This window comes from Kogia breviceps, chromosome 1 (genome assembly GCF_026419965.1).
Source record: "Kogia breviceps isolate mKogBre1 chromosome 1, mKogBre1 haplotype 1, whole genome shotgun sequence".
Taxonomy (NCBI): domain Eukaryota; kingdom Metazoa; phylum Chordata; class Mammalia; order Artiodactyla; family Physeteridae; genus Kogia; species Kogia breviceps.
The window spans coordinates 187,391,879-187,406,868 of NC_081310.1; the positions used below are offsets into that span (position 1 = coordinate 187,391,879).

At 46.0% G+C, this 14,990-nt stretch overlaps 1 protein-coding gene across 1 annotated transcript in view; it reads left to right on the top strand.

The window, feature by feature from the left end:
* The first annotated feature begins 12,735 nt into the window (after window positions 1-12,735).
* Window positions 12,736-14,990, top strand: part of TMCO4 (transmembrane and coiled-coil domains 4) — a 93,906-nt gene continuing 91,651 nt past the window's right edge. Inside the window, exons 1-2 of the mRNA XM_067016143.1 lie at window positions 12,736-12,805; window positions 13,664-13,777. The gene's annotated coding sequence lies outside the window, so the exon portion shown is untranslated. The remainder of the gene's footprint in view (window positions 12,806-13,663; window positions 13,778-14,990) is intronic.

The following is a 14,990-nucleotide window of genomic DNA, read 5'->3' on the forward strand; positions in this document are numbered from 1 at the left end:
ACCCATATATATGCTGTCTACAGGAGACCCACTTCAGACCTAGGGACACATACAGACTGAAAGTGAGGGGATGGAAAAAGATATTCCATGCAAATGGAAATCAGAAGAAAGCTGGAGTAGCAATGCTCATATCAGACAAAATAGACTTTAAAATAACTATTACAAGAGACAAAGAAGGACACTACATAATGATCAAGGTATCAATCCATGAAGAAGATATAACAATTGTAAATATTTATGCACACGAGCACCTCAATACATAAGGCAAATACTAACAGCCATAAAAGGGGAAATGACAGTAACACAATCATAGTAGGGGACTTTAACACCCCACTTTCACCAATGGACAGATCATCCAAAATGAAAATAAATAAGGAAACACAAGTTTTAAATGATACATTACACAAGATGGACTTAATTGATATTTATAGGACATTCCATCCAAAAACAACAGAATACACACTTTTCTCAAGTGCTCATGAAACATTCTCCAGGATAGACCATATCTTGGGTCACAAATCTAGCCTTGGTAAATTTAAGAAAACTGAAATCATATCAAGTATCTTTTCCAACCACAATGCTATGAGACTAGATATCAGTTACAGGAAAAGATCTGTAAAAAATACAAACACATGGAGGCTAAACAATACACTACTTAATAACGAAGTGATCACTGAAGAAATCAAAGAGGAAATCAAAAAATACTTAGAAACAAATGACAATGGAGACACGACGACCCAAAACCTATGGGATGCAGCAAAAGTAGTTCTAAGAGGGAATTTTATAGCAATACAATCCTACCTTAAGAAACAGGAGACATCTCGAATAAACAACCTAACTTTGCACCTAAAGCAATTAGAGAAAGGGGAACAAAAAAACCCCCAAATTTAGCAGAAGGAAAGAAATCATAAAGATCCGATCAGAAATAAATGAGAAGGAAATGATAGCAAAGATCAATAAAACTAAAAGCTGGTTCTTTGAGAAGATTAAAAAAATTGATAAACCATTAGCCAGACTCATCAAGAAAAAAGGGAGAAGACTCAAATCAATAGAATTAGAAATGAAAAAGGAGATGTAACAACTGACACTGCAGAAATACAAAGGATCATGAGAGATTACTACAAGCAACTGTATGGCAATAAAATGGACAACCTGGAAGAAATGGACAAATTCTTAGAAATGCACAAGCTGCCGAGACTGAACCAGGAAGAAATAGAAAATATGAACAGACCAATCACAAGCACTGAAATTGAAACTGTGATTAAAAATCTTCCAACAAACAAAATCCCAGGACCAGACGGCTTCACAGGCGAATTCTATCAAACATTTAGAGAAGAGCTAACACCTACCCTTCTCAAACTCTTCCAAAAGATAGCAGAGGGAGGAACACTCCCAAACTCATTCTATGAGGCCACCATCACCCTGATACCAAAACCAGACAAAGACGTCACAAAGAAAGAAAACTACAGGCCAATATCACTGATGAACATAGATGCAAAAATCCTCAACAAAATACTAGCAAACAGAATCCAACAGCATATTAAAAGGATCATACACCATGATCAAGTGGGGTTTACTCCAGGAATGCAAGGATTCTTCAATATATGCAAATCAATCAACGTGATACACCATATCAACAAACTGAAGGAGAAAAACCATATGATCATCTCAATAGATGCAGAGAAAGCTTTTGACAAAATTCAACACCCATTTATGATAAAAACCCTGCAGAAAGTAGGCATAGAGGGAACTTTGCTCAACATAATAAAGGCCATATATGACAAACCCACAGCCAGCATCATTCTCAATGGTGAAAAACTGAAACCATTTTCTCTAAGATCACGAACAAGACAAGGTTGCCCACTCTCACCACTCTTATTCAACATAGTTTTGGAAGTTCTAGCCACAGCAATCAGAGAAAAAAAAGAAATAAAAGGAATCCAAATCGGAAAAGAAGAAGTAAAGCTGTCACTGTTTGCAGATGACAAGATACTATACATAGAGAATCCTAAGGATGCTACCAGAAAACTACTAGAGCTAATCAACGAATTTGGTAAAGTTGCAGGATACAAAATTAATGCACAGAAATCTCTGACATTCTTATACACTAATGATGAAAAATCTGAGAGTGAAATTAAGAAAACACTCCCATTTACCATTGCAACAAAAAGAATAAAATATCTAGGAATAAAGCTGCCTAAGGAGACAAAAGACTTGTATGCAGAAAACTATAAGACACTGATGAAAGAAATTAAAGATGATACAAATAGGTGGAGAAATATACCATGTTCTTGGATTGGAAGAATCAGCATTGTGAAAATGACTGTTCTACCCAAAGCAATCTACAGATTCAGTGCAATCCCTATCAAACTACCAATGGCATTTTTCACAGAACTAGAACAAAAAATTTCACAATTTGTATGGAAACACAAAAGACCCTGAATAGCCAAAGCAATCTTGAGAAAGAAAAACGGGCTGGAGGAATCAGGCTCCCAGATTTCAGTCTATACTACAAAGCTACAGTAATCAGGACAGCATGGTACTGGCACAAAAACAGAAATACAGATCAATGGAACAGGATAGAAAGCCCAGAGATAAACCCACGCACATATGGTCACCTTATTTTTGGTAAAGGAGGCAAGAATATACAATGGAGAAAAGACAGCTTCTTCAATAAGTGGTGCTGGGAAAACTGGACAGCTACATGCAAAAGAATGAAATTAGAACACTCCCTAACACAAAAATAAACTCAAAATGGATTAAAGACCTAAATGTAAGGCCAGACACTATAAAACCCTGGTGGTGCAGTGGTTGGGAGTCCGCCTGCCGATGCAGGGGACACGGGTTCGTGCCCCAGTCCGGGAAGATCCCACATGCCGCGGAGTGGCTGGGCCCGTGAGCCATGGCAGCGGAGCCTGCGCGTCCGGAGCCTGTGCTCTGCAACGGGAGAGGCCACAACACTGAGAGGCCCGCATACCACAAAAAAAAAAAAAAAAAAAAAAAAAAAAAAAAAAAAAAACCTCTTAGAGGAAAACCTAGGCAGAACACTCTATGACATAAATCACAGCAAGATCCTTTTTGACCCACCTCCTAGAGAAATGGAAATGAAAACAAAAATAATCAAATGGGACCTAATGAAACTTAAAAGCTTTTGCACAGCAAAGGATTCCATAAACAAGACCAAAAGACACCCCTCAGAATGGGAGAAAATAGTTGCAAATGAAGCAACTGACAAAGGATTAATCTCCAAAATTTATAAGCAACTCATGCAACTCAATAATAAGAAAACAAACAACCCAATCCAAAAATGGGCAGAAGACCAAAATAGACATCTCTCCAAAGAAGATATACAGATTGCCAACAAACAGATAAAAGAATGCTCAACATCATTAATCATTAGAGAAATGCAAATCAAAACTACAATGAGATATCATCTCACAGTGGTCAGAAAGGCCATCATCAAAAAATCTAGAAACAATAACTGCTGGAGAGGGTGTGGAGAAAAGGGAACACTCTTGCACTGCTGGTGGGAATGTAAATTGATACAGCCACTATGGAGAACAGTATGGAGGTTCCTTAAAAAACTACAAATAGAACTACCATACGACCCTGCAATCCCACTACTGGGCATATACCCTGAGAAAACCATAATTCAAAAAGAGTCATGTACTAAAATGTTCATTGCAGCTCTATCTACAATAGCCAGGACATGGAAGCAACCTAAGTGTCCATCAGCAGATGAATGGATAAAGAAGATGTGGCACATATATACAATGGAATATTATGCAGCCATAAAAAGAAATGAAACTGAGTTATTTGTAGTGAGGTGGATAGAGCTGGAGTCTGTCATACAGAGTGAAGTAAGTCAGAAGGAGAAAAACAAATACCGTACGCTAACACATATATATGGAATCTAAGAAAAAAAATGTCATGAAGAGACTAGGGGTAGGACGGGAATAAAACACAGACCTACTAGAGCATGGACTTGAGGATATGGGGAGGGGGAAGGGTAAGCTGTGACAAAGTGAGAGAGTGGCATGGACATATATACACTACCAAACGTAGGGTGGATAGCTAGTGGGAAGCAGCTGCATGGCACAGGGAGATCAGCTCGGTGCTTTGTGACCACCTAGAGGGGTGGGATAGGGAGGGTGGGAGGGAGGGAGACGCAAGAGGGAAGAGATATGGGAACATATGTATATGTATAACTGATTCACTTTGTTGTAAAGCAGAAACTAACACACCATTGTAAAGCAATTATACTCCAATAAAGATGTTTAAAAAAATCAGTAAGCATGTATTAAACATCTACCATACAGTAGTCATTAGGTTAGGTCCTAGGGAGATGAGGGTCAATAAAACATAAGACCCTTGGCCCCACTGAGCTCACACAGGGGCACTAAGGGCTGCCTGCTCAATAGCCATTCCACCTTCTCCTTCAGAGAAACCTGATTTTGTCTGTGCAGCAATGTGCCCCATCAATACCGGCAAGAGCAGTCTCTGCTCTGGGCCCCATCCTTTAGAGGGCCCCCCCCTGGAGTCTTCCATCTGATGGAGAGAGGAGCCAAGAGGCCAAGAGGCCAAGAGGATGTGCCCACCTAAGGCCCCACTCTGGGCACCTGGTACCCGAATATTCCCTGTCCCAACTGCCCCAAATCCACTTCCAGACTGCAGGAGTGAACCTCTCCCCTGACCCATTCTCCTAAGTGTGCAGCCACTACATACATTCCTAGGTTTGAGGAGTGGCCAAGTGGCAGCTGTTTGCAGGAGGGGTATTCAGAGCTTGGATGCATGGGCTGGAGTGTCCACACACCTGTGTGGGAGACCTCATGTGGTACGGGATGGAATTGGGGCTGGGAAGAGAAGGAAGATGGGCAGTAAACCAGGAGCCACATCATGGCGTGGAACTCTGAAGAGTTGAAAGATTTCTAAATTCACACCTGATATTCCATGTGCTTTGAAGGTGTGTCTGTCTGGTTGGAAGGTTAGGACATGGTTTTTTTTTTATCATTTTGTGTTCTTGCCCTGAGCTCTGCAAATGTTAGGACTGGCCTGAGCCAACCCCCTTTGCCAGATTCCTTGCTTTCCCAGACTCCCTTGCATCCACAGGTGATCATGTGATCCAGACATGTGATCCCAGCAAAGGGGCTTCTGGGAAATCATTTCCACCTTGACCGTGGGAGAGAAACCATGAGGAAAGGCTCATGAGGAGAGCTCCCTTTTTCTCTTTTCTGCTTTTGAACACAACTGCTTAAGAATGCTTGACACTGAGGGAGCCATTTGGGCCACAGCATGACACAGTGAAGGGCAACAGCCAACTTGCTGAGGATGATGAAAGATGGAAAGAGCTTAGGTCTTTGAGCTTTGGGGCCAACTCTGGAACCATCTACCTCTGGATTTTATGTTCCATAAATCATCAGTGTCATTATGATTTTGGCCACACATTGGGAAGCGTTTGATACAACAGTGGCCAGACATCCTAACGAAACATGCATTCTTTTTTTTTTTTTTGGCCACTCTGCATGGCTTGCAGGATCTTAGTTCCCCGACCAGGGATCAAACCCAGGCCCCTGGCAGTGGAAGCGCAGAGTCTAACCACTGGACCACCAGGGAATTCCCAGAAACATACATTCTAATGACTAGTGAGAGAAACCAATCTGGTCATCTTGCCAGCCTATGGGGAGGTTTTTCCCATGGGTGAAGTCAACCCAGAGGAAACAGAATTTTTTGCTACATCTGCATGTTACTTTTACTGTTTTTTTAAATAATCTCATTTTGCTTAATGTTTTAAAATGATGTCTCTATCATAAATAAAAAGCCATGGTCATTTGCTGTTGCAGAAAGTAATAAAAAGATTTTGGGGGACTTCCCTGGTGGTGCAGTGGTTAAGAAACCGCCCGCCAATGCAGGGAACACAGGTTCGAGCCCTGGTCTGGGAAGATCCCACATGCTGCGGAGCAACTAAGCCCGTGAGCCACAACTACTGAGCCCACATGCCACAACTACTGAAGCCCGCATGCCTAGAGCCTGTGCTCCTCAATAAGAGAAGCAATGAGAAGCCCACACACCACAGCGAAGAGCAGCTCCAGCTCATCACAACTAGAGAAATCCCACGTGCAGCAACAAAGGCCCAACACAGCCAAAAGTAAATTAAATTTTTTTTAAAAAAAGATTTTTTAAGTGAAATCAATGCTGAAAACAAAAAATAGAAAAAAAACAAAACAAAACACTAAGTGCATTGTGGTATCCCAGATGGGATTCTGGGACTGTAAAAGGACATCAGTAGAAAAACCAATGAATAAAGTCTGTACTTTAGTTAACAGTAATGTATCAATGCTGTTACCAAGTCCAAGTTCGTACTGCTCACAGCACAAGAGGCCAATAAACTGTGAGACAAGTTGTTGGGGCAGGGAATAGTGACTTTATTCAGAAAGTGAGCAAACCGAGAAGATGGTGGACTCGTGTCCCAAAGAACCATTTACCAGAGGTAGAATTCAGGCTTCTTTTATACTAAAAGGGGATGGGGTGTGGCTGGTTGCTGCAAACTTCTTGGTGTCAGAATCCTTTATTCTTGCAGCTGTCCACATAGATCACCATGTTTCTGTAAACCTCCAACAAGGCAAATGTTTTTCTCTGCTCTGCAACTTTTTATCTCTGTATGAATGGAAAAGTGTTAGACCTTTAAAGGTCAGAGCCTCCAGAATGGGCTATCCTGTGTATTTCAAGCTATAGGCAACATTCTTTTTTTTTTTTTTTTTTTTTTTTTTGCTGTACGCAGGCCTCTCACTGTTGTGGCGTGTCCCGTTGCAAAGCACAGGCTCCGGATGCGCAGTCTCAGTGGCCATGGCTCACAGGCCCAGCCGCTCAGCGGCATGTGGGATCTTCCCGGACCGGGGCACGAACCCGTGTCCCCTACATCGGCAGGCGGACTCTCAACCACTGCACCCCCAGGGAAGCCCCAGGCACCATTCTTAACTTGTAGCAAAAGCAATAGAATACAAAGCTTAAAGTAAAAGAAAAAGATCCAATACAGAGTCAGACTTGTTCTTCCCTATTACAACATTGGTTTCTCAGTCTTGAAACATGTACCATGGTTATATAAGATGTTAACATTGGGGAAACAAGGTGAAGCATTATATGATTCTTAGGTAAGAATTCTGTACTGTCTTTGGAACTTTTCTGTCAATCCAATACTCTTCCAAAACAAAAAGGTTATTAAATAAATAAATAACAGGATGTTTAAATCCTAACTCAATATTTTGGAGAGTCGAAGACTCTGAGCTGAGGCCCATTCTCCCTTCGTTAAAAAGGAAGATTAGCAAATGTTATAGGAGTACAATGGCATACTATTCAGCCTTAAAAAACAAAAGGAAATTGCCTCACTTGCAACAACATGGATGAACGTGGAGGACCTTGTGCTCAGTGAAATACGCCAGACACAGAAAGACAAATACTGTATGATCTCACTTATGTGTGTAATCTAAAATAGTCAAACTCATAGAGGCAGAGCGTAGAATGGTAGTTGTCAGGGTTTGGGTGGAGGAAGAAGGGAGATATGAGGACGTTGGTCAAAGGGTACAAAGTCTCAGTTATGCAAGATGAATGACTATGAGTTCTGGAAATCTAATATACAGCATGGTGACCATAGGTAACAATACTATATTGTATACTTGAAATTTGCTAAGAGGCTAGATCTTAAAGCAAATCTTCTCAACACACGTGCGCGCGCGCGTGTGCGCGCGCACACACACACACACACACACACACACAAATGGTAACTACGTACACGTGATGGAGTAAGTTATTTAGCTTGACTGGGATGATCTTTTACAAGGTATACATATACTATCAAAAATGCAAATTTTATACCTCAAATATATATAATTTTATGTCAAAGATATCTCAATAAAGTTGTTTTTAAAAAAAGAAAGATATATACTTTTTGTGTGTTTGTGAACCTGTAAGTCACAAAGAAAAATGGTTTAAATATGAGTTTAATTAACGGCCTTGATTATTAGTTTATCAGAAACAAATAAAAATTGTACCACCACAAAAAAAAAAAAAAAGATTCGATAGCATCAAACTGTGTTCTCAATAGAATAAGGATTCAAGGGAATAACTTTCTCATGCATCATTCAAGGTGATTTAATGCAAGTTCATGTACCAGCTGAAGATATCTTGTGTACCACCAGTGATATGGGTCTCATGCACTGAGATCCATATCAGTGCAGATCAGATCAGGGGTAAGTGCAAAGCATTCTTAGATGAGAAGCAGGTAGAGGGTCATCACTCAAACTTCTGTGTAAGAGATAAGGCAGAAGACTACAAATTATTACCTAACAGACAAGAACAATGGGGGAAAATACTAACCCAAGCATCTTTGACCCTGAATGGCTGCCACTTAGATTGGCCAATTCTAGTTGATAGTCCCATTAACAGAAAGATGTTTAGTTCTTTGCGTCAGACACCTTAGAACAAACAAGAAACTGCTCAGCAATGTAACAATATCCATAGTAAGCAGAAACCATCCACAGCGCCCTCCACCCTGACCTTCCTCTGTGGTTGTGTCTAGTCCCTCCCCATGGTAGCCCTTTTTATTTGAGTGTCATTAGGTAAGAAGTGGCCATAAACGATCTTCTGTGTCATTCAGTCTCAAGTTCAGCACAACAGCGTCATAAGGATATTCTATGGGAAGCGATGTGGGATTGCTTTCAGTGACGTCACCCCCAGAATTCAGTACTTTTCAACACAGACTCATGCCAGGTCAGCCCCTACTCACATCCTGGAAGGACAGACATCAATGGAGCATAGCAAAGGAGCCTCCTTCTTTCAGGGAGCCATCATCCAAAACTCATCTAAGTATCTTTGAACCTGTACTGATGTTTGAGCCTATGGGATGGCAGGATAGCAGAATCAACCAGATCCGGGATTAAATCCTGGCTCTGCCCTCTTGTAGCTTGGTGACCCTGCCCAAGTTACTTAACCCCGCTGAGCCTCAGTTCTTTCCTCTGTGAAGTGGGGCTAATAACAGCACAAACTGCATAGGATTAAATGATATAAAGTATGTATGGGACATGAAGAACCAGCCACAAGGATAATGGTCCCTGAACAATATTTATGGTTATTTCTGTAATTTCTGGGAGAATCAAATCCAATCAACTGGTTGTTCTAAACCTGACTGAACACCAGAATCACCAGGGGAACTTGTTAAAAATATAAACTTCTAGGCTTCCACACCCCTGAGAAATTCTAAACTGGGTTGGTGTAGGGCAGGACCCAGGAACCTATGCCTCCATGATATACTTTTATTGTGCCGAGCCCATAGTAGGCACTCAACAAATACAGGCCCCTTCCCCGACCTGGACCGTTGAAACAGCTTCCGAAGCAGTCACCCGTGCCCACCCTTATGCATTAGCCCACCACCAGGAGCCAGTGGGATCCTTTGAAAAGGTGAAAATATGTCACATGGCTGCCCCAAACCCTATACAATTCTCCATTTCATACAGAATAAAATCCATAAACAAGGCCTTACATCAGTGGCTCCTGGGCACACGTTAGAAATACCTGGTGAGCTTGTGAACGGTAACTAGGCCTGGCCTGACCCCAGACCAACAGAATCAGAATCTCTAGGGGTGGGGCCCAAGTACGGTTGCCAGATAAAACAGAGGACATCCAGTTACATTGAAATTTCAGATATCCAATGAATAACTTTTTAGTATAAGCATGTCCTGGGAAATAGTGGGACATACTTGTACTAAAAAAGTATTTATTTCTTATATGTTTGAAATTCCAGTGTCACTGGGTATCCTGTATTTTCATTTGCTAAAGCCTCGCAACCCTAGGCCCAAGCATCAGCCTTTTTATAAAGCTCACAGTGACACGGCCCTCATTGCCTCTCTAAGTTCATCTATTCCTCTCCCCCAGCTCTCTCCACTCCAGCCTTTTCCTTGGAAGTGTCAACCACCTTCCTCCTCTCCACAGCTTTGCAGTTGCTGGCTGCCTGTGAGACAGGCTGGGACCTGGGACCTGGGACCCTTTGCTGCAGTGCTTGCACCTGGACAAACGTCTCCTCAAGGAACAAAATACCAAGAAACTATAAGGGACTAAAAATAACTGCATGCATGTGCAGGTGGGGCAAATTCTGGACAACAAGATACAAAAAGCCCAACCACCACTTCTGAAGAGCCGGGAGCAAAGGCAGAGTCCTGCGCATGCCCCCTGCACACACCACCACCAAAGGGGAGGGCAGACCCCCTAAGCCACCCGTCTGGCCTGACCCCTGAACCCGCCCCTACCTTTACCCCACGAAAGGAACCAGCTTGTCCCCCCCCTCAGGGATCAAGCAAAGGAAACTGTTGCTTGTTCTTGCTCCCCCCGTTACAGCAGGGACCCCCATAAAGCCTTGCCTGAATTTCTTGTCTGGCCTCTTATTGATTTCTATTGATGAATGAGGCCAAGAACCCTGGTCAGTAACACCTGGGATGCTCTGTCTATGCCAGATACCAGCAAGCCTCCCTGACCACTGCACTGTCTCCCCCAGGTTCCCCTCACCTTGCTTTACTTTGTCTTTATAAGACTTACACTGATGGATTATCTATCTGTTTGGTTATTGTCCACCTCCCCTCCCTCACAAACTAGACTGTAAGCTCCGTGACTTTGCTGGAAACACTTTGGTTCTTTCCTTGCTGTATCTGCAATGCCTATAACCTCACCAGCTACTCAGTAAATTCTGGTTGAATTAGTTAATGGTGATGAAAAGGCTTTTCCTTCCAGCACAAACCCCTAACCATTCCTTCCGGAGGAGCTGATAGAAGACCTCTTAGCAGAAGTATCTTTTACCAAGAGTGACAGCAGCTAATTTTTATTGAGCATGTCCTGTGTGCCAGACACCATTCAAAGCACTTTACCTGCATGTCCTTATTTCATCCTCATGACAGCACTTGAAGGGGTCATAATTATCCTCATTTTACAGAGGAGGAGGGCTTCCCTGGTGGCACAGTGGTTGGGAGTCTGTCTGCCGATGCAGGGGACACGGGTTTGTGCTCTGGTCCTGGAGAATTCCACATGCCGTGGAGCGACTGGGCCCGTGGGCCATGGCCGCTGAGCCTGCGCATCCGGAGCCTGTGCTCCGCAACGGGAGAGGCCACAGCAGTGAGAGGCCTGTGTACCGCAAAAAAAAAAAAAAAAAATCTCAAAGGCATACACCAGAGGGGTAAATATACTTTCTCCACCTTTCCTTCCTGCAGCCTTGATTCTGGATTAGCTCCTGTGTGCTGTTCAGTGCCAAGGACTGGGGTGAGGGATGGGCACTGGGCAGGGCTGTAACAGATCCAAAGTCTGGAGTCAAGAGTGTTTAACACAGGATCTCTCTCGAACTAGAGACGGGGCAAGGCTGTTGTGCAAAGTGGTGCCTGGTCCCACAAAGCCAATCTGGCTGGAAGGGGCCACCAGACACTGAGTGAAGGAGGGAGGGCTGGAGGTTTTCTGCTGGCATCCACTTCCATGTGGTTATTAATACTGCAATTGACAAGGCCCACGTGCTCAGCTATACCCCCTATGCCCCTGAAGCGTGCACGCTATTAACCCATTTGACCCTCACAATGACCCTGTAGGTAGGAAGAGCTGCTGTTCTTGGTCCTGAGTGGCCAGTGGGGAGACTAGGAGACAGAGGCCTAGAGCATTCCACAAGAAGCGTGAGTCACAGATTTTGCATTGGAAGCTGGTCTCTGACCCTGGCCAGTGCCTTTTCTGTTTACGGTACTGGGCTGTCTTCACCTGGAGAACAACCTTGTGGCCACAACGATTCACACTCCAGCTCTGGCACTCATCATTAGTTCTGTGGCTTCTGCACAGCCTCGACCTGAGCCTTAGTTTCCTTTCGTGTAGAACAGGTGTGATGAGATTCACAGGATTGCTAGAGGAATGAGATCCATTCATGCATTCATTATATGATTCTGAGCACCTATCAAGTGCCAGGCACAGTCCCTGGGGCTGGGCACACAGCAGAGGACTCTCCAGGCTTTTAAATTCTAGTGGGGATGGCAGGCAGTAAACTGCCAGCAAGAAGATAAACCAAACAATTTCACAGAGTGAGAAGTACTGCGATTGACACAGAACAGGACTGGGAGCCTGGAGTGGGATTCCCCAGCACTTAGAACAGTACCTGGCACATAGTAGGTGCTCAGGAAGTATTTGTTATCTGATTGAACGTGCCGGGTGGTCAGGGAAGACTCACAGATGCCACCCTGAGTGGACACCAGAGTGGAGAGCTGGGGCCACAGGGCCAGGCACGGGAACCTCAAACGTAAAGGCCCTGAGACCAGACCAAACTTGGCGTTAAAGAAACTGAAAGAAAACTCAGGGAGAGCATGGATATCTCATCACTCAGTAAACTTCCAAGTGTGCTGTATACACATGCGGGAAGACTGTTTCTGTGCCTGGTTCTTTGATCGCACCTTATTTACTTTTGACGACCGAGCCCCTGGCAAGCAGTTTCCGCAGAGCCGAACCCCGCGGCCGTGTGGCTTCCCCGAAGGCGAACAGACCCACAAACCGAGTTTCGTGCCGGGTTGACCCGTCACTTCCTGAAGCCGGCACCCTCTGTAAGGGTGGCGGCGGGGCGGCTTGGCTCACGCATTTCGGAGCCCCTATCCCGGAGCCCGGAAGGACCAGGCGCGCACGGGGCGGGCGGCGCGGCGGCAGGACCAGTCGGGACCCGCGCGGGGGGAGGGAGGGAGGAAGGGAAGGAGGGGCGGGGCCGGGGCAGCCGGGCCGCCTTCGCCGTCGCCTTCGCCGCCACCTCCAGGTAAGAGGCCCGCTCCCCGCCGCCACCACGCCGGCTCCGCGCGGGGAGCCCCCGCCCCGGCTGGCTCGGCCCGCGGACTCTTTGCCCCCGCTCCGCCCTCCGCGCCGACCTCCCCGGAGTCAAGGCCTCCGGGTGGTTGCTTGTTTTCTTTCCGAGCCGGAAGTGCACGTAGGAACCACACGCCCGGGCAGCAGCGGATGGGGAAACTGAGGCCGGGCGCAGCACCCAGGCGTCCCCTGCCTCCCTTGATAAATGAGGACGTTGGTCCGGGCCAGGGAGGGGAAGGGACTTGCCCAAGGTCACCCGGGTCACTGGACTTCCACTTGGCTCACGCGGCCCCTCCAGCGCCCCTCACCTCCCTCACCCCCCTCTCCTTGCGCCTCCAGACCTCTGAGCTCACAGGAGACACCTAAACTGAGAATTCCCCGGGGGGCGGGGGAGGGGGAGGGGGTGGTTGGGAATAACCTCTGCAGAAGAGCCCCGGCCCCAGTGTCACAGGGAGCCCAGGTCGCCTCATCCTGACCCTTGCTGTTAGAGGAGGATGAATTACTGCTACTAACTTTGGAGTGGATTTTACATCTGGGTAAGCTGAGGCTCAGAGAGAGGAGGGCATTTCCCCAAGACCACCCGCTGGGAAGGAGCTCATGATAAGAACCTGGGTTCCCCGACTCCACAGCCTGACCCAGTGCCTGGCACAGAGGAGGCCAGCACAGGGCCCCCTCTCTGCCCTGCTCGGCCTGGCCCAGGGAGTTGGCACCACAGCTGGGCTAGATGGGGCCTTGGTCTAGACACTACTGCCTAACATGGAGTAGGAGTCAACAGTTAGTTCTCTTTTCCCTAACTCGGTGTTCATTTCAGGGCAGAAACGTGAAGCCCTCTAAGCTTTGGGGGCATTCAGCAAATATTTATTGAACACCTGCCGTGTGCCAGTGCGTGCACTGTTTAGGCACTGAGGAAACAGCAGTCAACAAGGCAAGTGGTGCCCTGGGGGGGTGGGGTACATTCCAGAGGGTGGAATAAAACACGGCCCTTCACCCTGAGAGGGAGGCAGGGAAGAGCTGGGCCAGAGGAGGGACCGTTGGAATCTTCTCTACCTCGAAGTCTGAGAAGAAGGCGGAGAGAGATCAAACCTCACAGCCTCAAGCCCTCTGAGCCTCCAGCCCTCCTGGGCCTGGTTTGAGATGCTCTGTCAGCCTGAGGTCCCCCGACCCACCGCCCAGGGATTTGGGGGAGAGGGCCTAGGTGGGTAGAGAGTGGGCCAAAAGGAAGCCCTAAACTGACCTCAGAGCCTGGAAACCTAGCTGTGTGATCTTGGATATGTCATTCTACCTCTCTGAGCCTGTTTTCTTATCATAGAACGGGGGTCATAATACTTCATAGCATTGGTGATGCTACGCCAAAATGCTTCAGAGATGGTAAAGCAGGGTCCAGAGTGTGGCCCATATCAGAGGCCTTGCCAAATCAGGCATAAGCAAGGGGGTAGTATTTATTGAGACACCCTAGTGACCCTGTTGATAACCTGTGAGTGCTCTCAGTAAAGAAATACATGAGGCAGAGGGAGGGTGGCTGAGTTCAAGGTGAGGAGCTTAAGGCTCCCTGCTCGGCTCTCTTGGGAAATAGAATGCTTATGTCCCTGTCAGCGTTTCAATTTTTAGAACCCTTGCCATCACACGTACTGCATCAGACAGATGAGGCTAACTTTGCAGCTTCCTGAGTCATCGTGAACAAGCTAAGTGACCTGTGCCTCAGTTTCCTCATCTGTAAAATACCTGTCCCCAAGGTTGTCATGGGGATGAAAGAGGCCAAAGCCACAAACAGCCCTGTGTAGAGGTGCCACTCTGGGAGCCTTTTCCGTTTTTAAGCCCAAGGCCTATAGGAGTGGTTGCATGGGCACAGTTGACTGCACAGGTTGCCATAGCTCAGCATGTACCAGCATGAGCACTGTTTAGACGCTGGAGGTACAAGCGGTCAACAAGACAAGTGTTGGCCTGGTTGGGATGACGGGGAGGTACCTCAGGGTCAGAGCCTGGAGAATTTCTCATGAGCCTGAAACCAGCTCTCCCTGCACTGGTACCACCAGGCTACAAGTGGCTGGATCAGGCTCCTGGGCCCACACATGTGGGACCTGAAAAATGTCATTAGGCGTTTATCATCACTCTGTCCTTTATGACCTGAAGGTTTTGTA